The sequence below is a fragment of the Giraffa tippelskirchi genome, chromosome 8 (genome assembly GCF_054371585.1).
Source record: "Giraffa tippelskirchi isolate mGirTip1 chromosome 8, T2T-mGirTip1v1.2.pri, whole genome shotgun sequence".
Classification (NCBI taxonomy): domain Eukaryota; kingdom Metazoa; phylum Chordata; class Mammalia; order Artiodactyla; family Giraffidae; genus Giraffa; species Giraffa tippelskirchi.
Window position 1 is genome coordinate 47,210,571 of NC_137282.1, and position 8,398 is coordinate 47,218,968.

At 41.1% G+C, this 8,398-nt stretch overlaps 1 non-coding gene and 1 pseudogene across 1 annotated transcript; both read right to left on the reverse strand.

The window, feature by feature from the left end:
- Positions 1–589: 589 nt before the first annotated feature.
- LOC145519260 (U6 spliceosomal RNA) lies at positions 590–695 on the reverse strand. The gene has a single exon (XR_014063676.1). It is a non-coding gene; the product is annotated as a U6 spliceosomal RNA (small nuclear RNA).
- A 6,796-nt stretch (positions 696–7,491) lies between these two features.
- LOC145516599 (MARCKS-related protein pseudogene) lies at positions 7,492–8,089 on the reverse strand (annotated as a pseudogene).
- Between the last annotated feature and the right edge of the window lie 309 nt (positions 8,090–8,398).

An 8,398-nucleotide genomic window follows, 5' to 3' on the forward strand; every position in this document is an offset into this window, starting at 1 on the left:
GCAGGGAATTTTTAAAACTCATTGACATTTCCTGCAGATATTTTCAGAGAAGGCAACGGCAACCCACTCCAGTACTCTTGCCTGGAAAATCCCATGGATGGAGGAGCCTGGTAGGCTGCAGTCCATGGGGTCACTAAGAGTCAGACACGATTGAGCGGCTTCACTTTCACTTTTCACTTTCATACATTGGAGAAGGAAATGGCAACCCACTCCAGTGTTCTTGCCTGGAGAATCCCAGGGATGGGGGAGCCTGGTGGGCTGCCATCTCTGGGGTCGCACAGAGTAGAACACGACTGAAGCGATTTAGCAGCAGCAGCAGCAGCAATTTTAGAGTAGATTTCAGGTGCTTTGATCACAAAAGATTGCTATGTGAGGAAAAAATATGTTAATTAACTTGACTGTAGTAAACTTTTCATATGTATATCAAATCATATTTTATAACTTAAACATGTCCAATTTTTATTTTAAAATAAAATTTTAATTTTAAGTTGTTTTATTGAAGTGTAATTGGCTTACAATATTATGTTAATTACTGCTATACAACAAAGTGCTTCAGTTATATATGCATTCCATTTTAAATAACCTTTTCAAAAATATGGAACACTTCACAGATTTACATGTCATCCTTAAGCAGGGGCATTCTATTCTTCTCTGTATAGTTCTAATCTTAACATATGTATTGCTGAAGTGAGCACCAAAATAGTTTTAAAAGTCACGTTAGTAACTGAAAATCAAATAGAAAATATTATTTTAAAACACTATTTTCAGGGACAGGATCACAATTGCTTTACATACTATAATCATATAACACTAGCTCTAATTTTGAAAAATCTTGAAAATATAATCTGATCTACAGTTCTTAAAATCAGGTGAATAATTATCCTTACGCCTAGTAGAATCTATTGCATGTATAACCAATTGTGTGTCTTCATTCATGTCTGAGAAGTGAGGTGCTTAGACTTCATTGTGGTTTACTGAGTTTTTTCTTCCTACTTTGTTTATTTGTGTTTTCCCTTACTTAAGTCTCCTAAATAAAACTCTCATGATTGTATTAATACTTATCTGTATATTAATGGATTGCAATTTATTCACTTTATCCACACATATATTTAAAATGTGAGGCTAAGATTAAAATTGGACTTTTGTTCTTATTCTGTACTTCTGAAATGATTTACAACATACATATTAAGTTAAATATGAATATGAAAATATTACAAAAAATAATGATAGCAAGTTCCAAATTCTTTGTCCTCATTCATTCTTGCCTTGTGTTCCCTGAAAAGAGAAATGTTTTCCTGGAGCACTAATGATGAATCTGGGGCTTCCACAGTGGTGCTAGTGGTAAAGAATCTGCTTTCCAATGCAGGAGACGAAAGAGTTGTAGGTTTGATGCCTGAGTGGGAAGATCTTCTGGAGAAGGAAATTGCAATCCACTACATGATTCTTGCCTGGGAAGTTCCATGGACAGAGGAGTCTGGTGGGCTACAGTCCATAGGTCACAGAGTTGGCCCTGACGATGACTGAGTGTGTCAGTCGCTCAGTGTGCGCACATACAATGATGAATTTGAGAGACCTCTCAATTGGCAATGTTTTTTAAATTATTATTATTTTTAAATTTTTATTATTATTTTTAAATTAATGTTATTAAATAGTTATTATTTCCTGGCAGTAGTTTGTTGCTGCCACAGGTCCTGATCTCTTCTTCTCTATGTAGTCCCTTTAGTTATTGCTGTGCTATCTCGAGTCACGTGGATCAAGATTTCAATCCTTCACTTGGCACATTCACTATCACTTTGCCAAATGTTATCACCACTGTTACCTACATGTAGATTCCTTATGTTGCACCTCCACTTGAATATAGTATGTTACAACCTCTACCTGCCAAAAGAATCTACTTTGAGAAGAAAGCATGTAGAATTAGATGACTGAGTTTGGGAAACGCAAAGTTTGATAGTCCATCTTGCTAATCTCCAACCTTCCTCCCAGCAATGTTTCCTGTACACTCATACAGGCTGCACTCCCATGGGCTCCCTTAGTTTCTTTGTTCTGTTCTCTCTCTGTAGCCTTGATTCACATTTCAGCCTAACCAAGTTATAATGATGCATACAGATCACAGCAAAAAGAATAGAAGCTTGTCTGAAATAATGAAACACATCTGCATGGAAGTTAAATCTCATTTTTAGATTATATCAGATATTGAAATGCGTCTGTCTTACAGCTTTATATTATTGAGGTCAAAAAAGTTAATTATCATATACCTAAAAACTCACGAAAGGGACTTCCCTAGTGGTCCAGAGGTTAAGATTCCATGCTTCCAATGCAAGAAAACACAGGGTGTTCCATCCTGTTTGGAGAACTAAGACCCCATATGCTGCACAACGTAGCAAAAAAAAAAAAAAAAAAAAGCAACACTACTGCAACAAAAATTGACTAAAAAGTTAAAAAAAACTCACTGAAAATATGCTTTTACTTAAGGGAAGAAAAAATTCAGTTCAGTTCAGTCGCTCAGTCGTGTCCCTCTCTTTGCGACCCCATGAATTGCAGCACGCCAGGCCTCTCTGTCCATCACCAACTCCCGGAGTCCACCCAAACCCATGTCCATTGAGTCGGTGATGCCATCCAACCATCTCATCCTCTGTCGTCCCCTTCTCCTCCCGCCCCCAATCCTACCCAGCATTAGGGTCTTTTCCAATGAGTCAACTCTTCGCATGAGGTGGCCAAAGTATTGGAGTTTCAGCTTCAACATCAGACCTTCCAATGAACACCCAGGATTGATCTCTTTTAGGATGGATTGATTGGATCTCCTTGCAGTCCAAAGGACTCTCAAGAGTCTTCTCCAACACCACAGTTCAAAAGCATCAATTCTGCGGCGCTCAGCTTTCTTCACCATCCAACTCTCACGTCCATACATGACCACTGGAAAAACCATAGCCTTGACTAGACGGACTTTTGTTGGCAAAGTAATGTCTCTGCTTTTAAATATGCTATCTAGGTTGGCCATAACCTTCCTTCCAAGGAGTAAGCATCTTTTAATTTCATGGCTGCAGTCACCATCAGCAGTGATTCTGGAGCCCCAAAAAATAAAGTCTGACACTGTTTCCACTGTTTCCCCATCTATTTCCCATGAAGTGATGGGACCAGATGCCATGATCTTAGTTTTCTGAACGTTGAGCTTTAAGCCAACTTTTTCACTCTCCTCTTTCACCTTCATCAAGAGCCTCTTTAGTTCTTCTTCACTTTCTGCCATAAGGGTGGTGTCATCCGCATATCTGAGGTTATTGATATTTCTCCCGGCAATCTTGATTCCAGCTTGTGTTTCTTCCAGCCCAGCGTTTCTCATGATGTACTCTGCATATAAGTTAAATAAGCAGGGTGAAGAAAAAATATATGGACATAAATTTTACTGTCTCTGAGTGCTTACTATTCACAAAGCAGTCAAAGGAGACATGAGTGAATGCAACTGGGCTCCTGCAATTACTAAGAGATAAAACATAGCACTTCACATTTTAGTCTTTCAAAATATTGCTCATCTTACAGGATAGTGCTTTTATTAAACTTACTCCTTATACCTTCTCTGTAATCATCAGTGAAAATGCTGCTTTATTTCCTTCTCCTCATATTCCAAGTTATATTATGACAATTATATAATGATTATAACAATAATCACCTTAATCAATTTGAAAATGATTCAGTTTAGTTCAGTCGCTCAGTTGTGTCTGGTTCTTTGCGACCCCATGAATCACAGCACGCCAGGCCTCCCTGTCCATCACCAACTCCCGGAGTCCACCCAAACTCATGTGCGTTGAGTCGGTGATGCCATCTAACCATCTCATCCTCTGTCATCCCCTTCTTCTCCTGCCCTCAATCTTTCCCAGCATCAGGGTCTTTTCCAATGAGTCAGCTCTTCACATCAGGTGGCCCAAAGTATTGGAGTTTCAGCTTCAACATCAGTCCTTCCAATGAACACCCAGGACTGATCTCCTTTAGGATGCACTGGTTGGATTTCCTTGCAGTCCAAGGGACTCTCAAGAGTCTTCTCTGACACCACAGTTCAAAAGCATTAATTCTTTGGTGCTCAGCTTTCTTTATAGTCCAACTCTCACATCCATACATGACCACTGGAAAAACCATAGCCTTGACTAGATGGACCTTTGTTGGCAAACTAATGTCTCTGTTTTTTAATATGCCGTCTAGGTTATGAGACAAACGCAGTTGGCAAAAAGGAATACTGTCATAATCAAGGGCTCTAAAATTTCCCTTTCACTGAGATATGCTTCTTTCTAGATGAATTTTTTTCCATTTCAATTTATTCTACAGTCACAAGAGTTATGTTAGTAAAAAGTCAATCTCACAATTTCAGAAATTTATGCCAACATTCCCAAACCTTCTCATTTCCTAAAGACCAAAATCCAAGTCTTTTTTTTGGCATCTGAGGCAAATAAAAATAGTGTGCACTTGTTTCTTAGAGCCCCTAATTATGGTGATCCTGATATTTTTAATGACAGTGAATGATGAAGCCAAGGAAGTTTCAAGGAAGACAGAGTCGACTTTGCATTTCAACTTCTAAGTCTGTATATCTTGCTGTTTCAAATAATAGCCACTGTGCTATTCAAAATTTAGCTTGAACATAACCTTTAACATGGCTAATCACTATCTGCAAAGTACCTCCTGACATCTCCTTATAATTGCCAAAACTCCACCTCATAGGTTAGAGCAGCTACATGAATTTGAGGTGCCACTTCTTGACTTTAAAGCAATCTTTGAGTCAAATGTACTTAATAGCTTCACATTTCAAGAAGAATTTTTTTTCTTTCAAGGACTAAATAACAGATTTGACCTTATTCATATAATAAAATGTCATCCTGTCACATAAGCTTGCAAACATTCTGAAACAAGCTCATTAGCAAATAATGATGCCAAAGAGTAACTTATTAATGTCAGTAAATACTCTTTACATCCTTCTGATAATTTGCAAAAAGCAGAGTAATTATCAGAACTATGCTGTTCTCTGTAGTGAAAGAAAAAAAAACTGTAAAACTTAAAAAGTTATATTTAAAACGTAAAGCAAATCAAAGATTCTTCATTCCAGTATGAAAGATTTTTAATGAGATTCTAAACCTTAAGTGACCTATTTACACGTGATTCTGCTGTTACATAATGAAAGTAAAAAAGGTGGTTAAAACTTAAAATAGACCCTCTGATTCAAATCCTATGTCTTCAAATTACCTTAGAAATAATTCAGTTCAGTTCAGTTCAGTCGCTCAGTCATGTCCGACTCTTTACGACCCCTTGTACTGCAACATGCCAGGCTTCCCTGTATATCACCAAGTTCCGGAGCTTCCTCAAACTCATGTCCACTGATGCACCCAATTGTGTGTGTGTGTGTGTGTGTGTGTGTGTGTGTGTGTGTGTATACATACACAAGTTTCCAAAATACCCACATGCTATGCATGTTTTCAGGTTGTGGGTAAGTAGATATTGACATTTCAAAGAAATTATAGTTATCAAAGTAGATAGGAAAATATAATTACAAAATAATTTGAAGTCTTCCTAAATAAAGAAATTTCGCTCAGTTGTATCCAGCTCTTTGTGATTCTATTGACTGTAGCCTGCCAGGTTCCTCTGTCCATGAGATATCTCAGGTAAAAACACTGGAGTAGGTTTTGAATTCCTTGTCCAGGGGAGCTTCTCATCACAAGGATAGAAACTGGGTCTCCTGCATTGTAAGCAGATTGTTTACCATCTGAACCACCAGGGAAGCCCAAATGAAGAAATATTGTAGCAATATTCAGAATGACTTGAATGAGCTAGAGATGGAAATTGGAGAAAACATTTCATAAATATGTCTGTGCGCTCAGTTGTGTCCTACTCTTTGTGACTCTATGGGCTGTAGACCACCAGGCTCCTCTGTCCATGGGATTTCCCAGGCAAGAATACTGGAGTGGGTCGCCATTTTCTTCTCCAGGGGATCTTCCCAACCCAGGGATCAGACCCACATCCCCTGCATCTCCTTCATTGTCAGGTGGATTCTTTACCACTGAGCCACCTGGGCTTCCCTGGTAGGTCAGCTGGTAAAGAATCCTCCTGCAATGCTGGAGACCTCTGTTCAACTCCTGGGTCAGGAAGATCCCTTGGAGATGGGGTAGGCTACCCACTCCAGTATTCTTGTGCTTCCATGGTAGTTCAGCTGGTAAAGAATCTGCCTGCAATGGGGGAGACCTAGGTTTAATATCTGGGTTTGAATGATCCCCTGGAGAAGGGAACAGCTACCCACTCCAGTATTCTGGCCTGAAGAACCCCAGGGACTGTATAGTCTATGGGGTCACAAAGAGTCGGACATGACTGAGCAACTTTCACATTTCACACCTTGAACAGAGTTGTACAATATAGACAGGAGACATAGAACAATGTAATATCTCAATGTAAGACAGAGCAATTCTTTTTACAGTCATATATCTGAAGGACTTTATCATTCTAGACTTAGTGGAAAATAGTCATTATTTCTATATATTCTATAGGTCAAGAATGTTTTCCTAGTATTTTGAAGAGTATGATAAATAAACACCATTCCAGAGAAAGTAACACTTGTATAGATAGTAGCTGACATTGGGATTGGGTATATCTGCCAAATAATACACTATTTTATATTTCATCTATTTTTCTAATATACAGTTTTATACGTTGTTTAGAAATGCATCATATACCTGGATGTGTACTAGGAGACATATTTGACATCTTTCGTTTGTTTGTTTGAATTTGAGTAAGGCATCTATAAAAACCTAGGCAGGGGCAGTGTCCTCCCCATCCCAGGTATCCCTAGGCACAGCAGGAGAAACTGAAAACTCAACAGGGAAAGGCTGGACTACACTCAGGGTGTGGGAGTGTGGTGCCCTCACACCTGGCTCAGGGATATGGGGAGTAAACAAAAAATGAAAGGAAAGTGAAGTCACTCAGTCATGTCTGACTCTTTGCAACCTCATGGACTGTAGTCTACCAGGCTCCTCCATCCATGGAATTCTCCAATCAAGAGTACTGGAGTGGGTTGCCATTTCCTTCTCCAGAGGATGTTCCTGACCCAGGGATCAAACCCAGGTCTCCCATGTTGCAGGCAGCTGCTTTACTGGCTGAGCCACTAGGGAAGCTGGTAAAAAAAAAACCTACCTGGAAAATAATTAGAGAAGAAAACCAGCAATTGCCTTTGGCACAGGTGGGGAAGGGAAGGAGGTAAGGGCCAAGGGCAAGAGCATTTCACATCACAAACTTAACTTGGGAAAGTGGAAGGGACCATCTTCAACTGGCCTTAAGAGGAAGACCAGATGGATGATGGGAGAATCCACAGGAGGGAGAGAAAGAGAGGCAATGTGGCTAGAGGGCAACAGCCCTGTTCCTTTCTGGGTACAGGAAGGCAGCAGAGGCACCAGGTCTAGGCAGTGAGCTCACAAGGACAGCAAGTTTTTGCAGCTTAGAGATCACCCACCTGCCCTCACCCAGCTACTCATTCTGCTCACTTGCTGGTGTAGGGCCACCCTCTGGCCCCGAGGGAGTAGATGGCTCTCCAGCCTGGGGTTCTGCCTCTTCTGTGCCTCCTCCCCTGGAGGTAGCGATGGCCTCTGCCCTTTGGCCTGGCCCTCCTGGCTCTGAGGAGTGGCAGCAGCCTTCCCTTCCTGGGCAGTGCCTTCCTTGCGGCAGGGAATCGTCTCCCCCTGCTCCTGCTCTGCTTCAGTGGGTGAAGAGGCAGATGAATCACCCCCACCCTCCTTCTGATTTCTCTTGAAGGACAGACCACTCAATGTGAAAGGCTTCATGAAAGAGAATTTCTTATTCTTCTTGGGGGTCTTCATGGGGGTGCCCCTCCCTCCTTGGCCTCAGCACCCTGCCTAGGGGGTTGCTGGCTCGATGGCATCCCCAGAGGCACCGGCTGCCTTCTCTTTTCTATTCTTGGGGGTTGACTCCCCTTCACATTTGGGGGATAACCTCCATTGCTTTTCACATGGCCATTCCCCTGTCTGTCAACTTTAGAGGGGGATGCATCTGCTGTCTCCTTGGCAGTCAGGTCACTCCCGGGAGCCTTGGAGCTCTGGCTGCCCATGGTCGGGGGTTCTCCTAGGGGGCTCCGGACCCACTCCAGCACAGGGAATTGGTTGGGTGGGCCTATGGGGTGGAGGGATGTGGATTGGGTCTGAGGACAAAGGGTGTTGGGGGAAACCGAGGTGCACCTTTGCTACCTGTGACCACCACTGCTCTGCTTCCAGCCAGAATGCCTTGACATTATTTTAATTTTATAAAAATTTGAGAACTGAAAATATTTATACAGGAAAATTATTTGATTTTTATCCAATGAAATTTAGAAGTGAAGCAGGATCTGTGAAATTTAATATTCCATGTTTCATACAATATA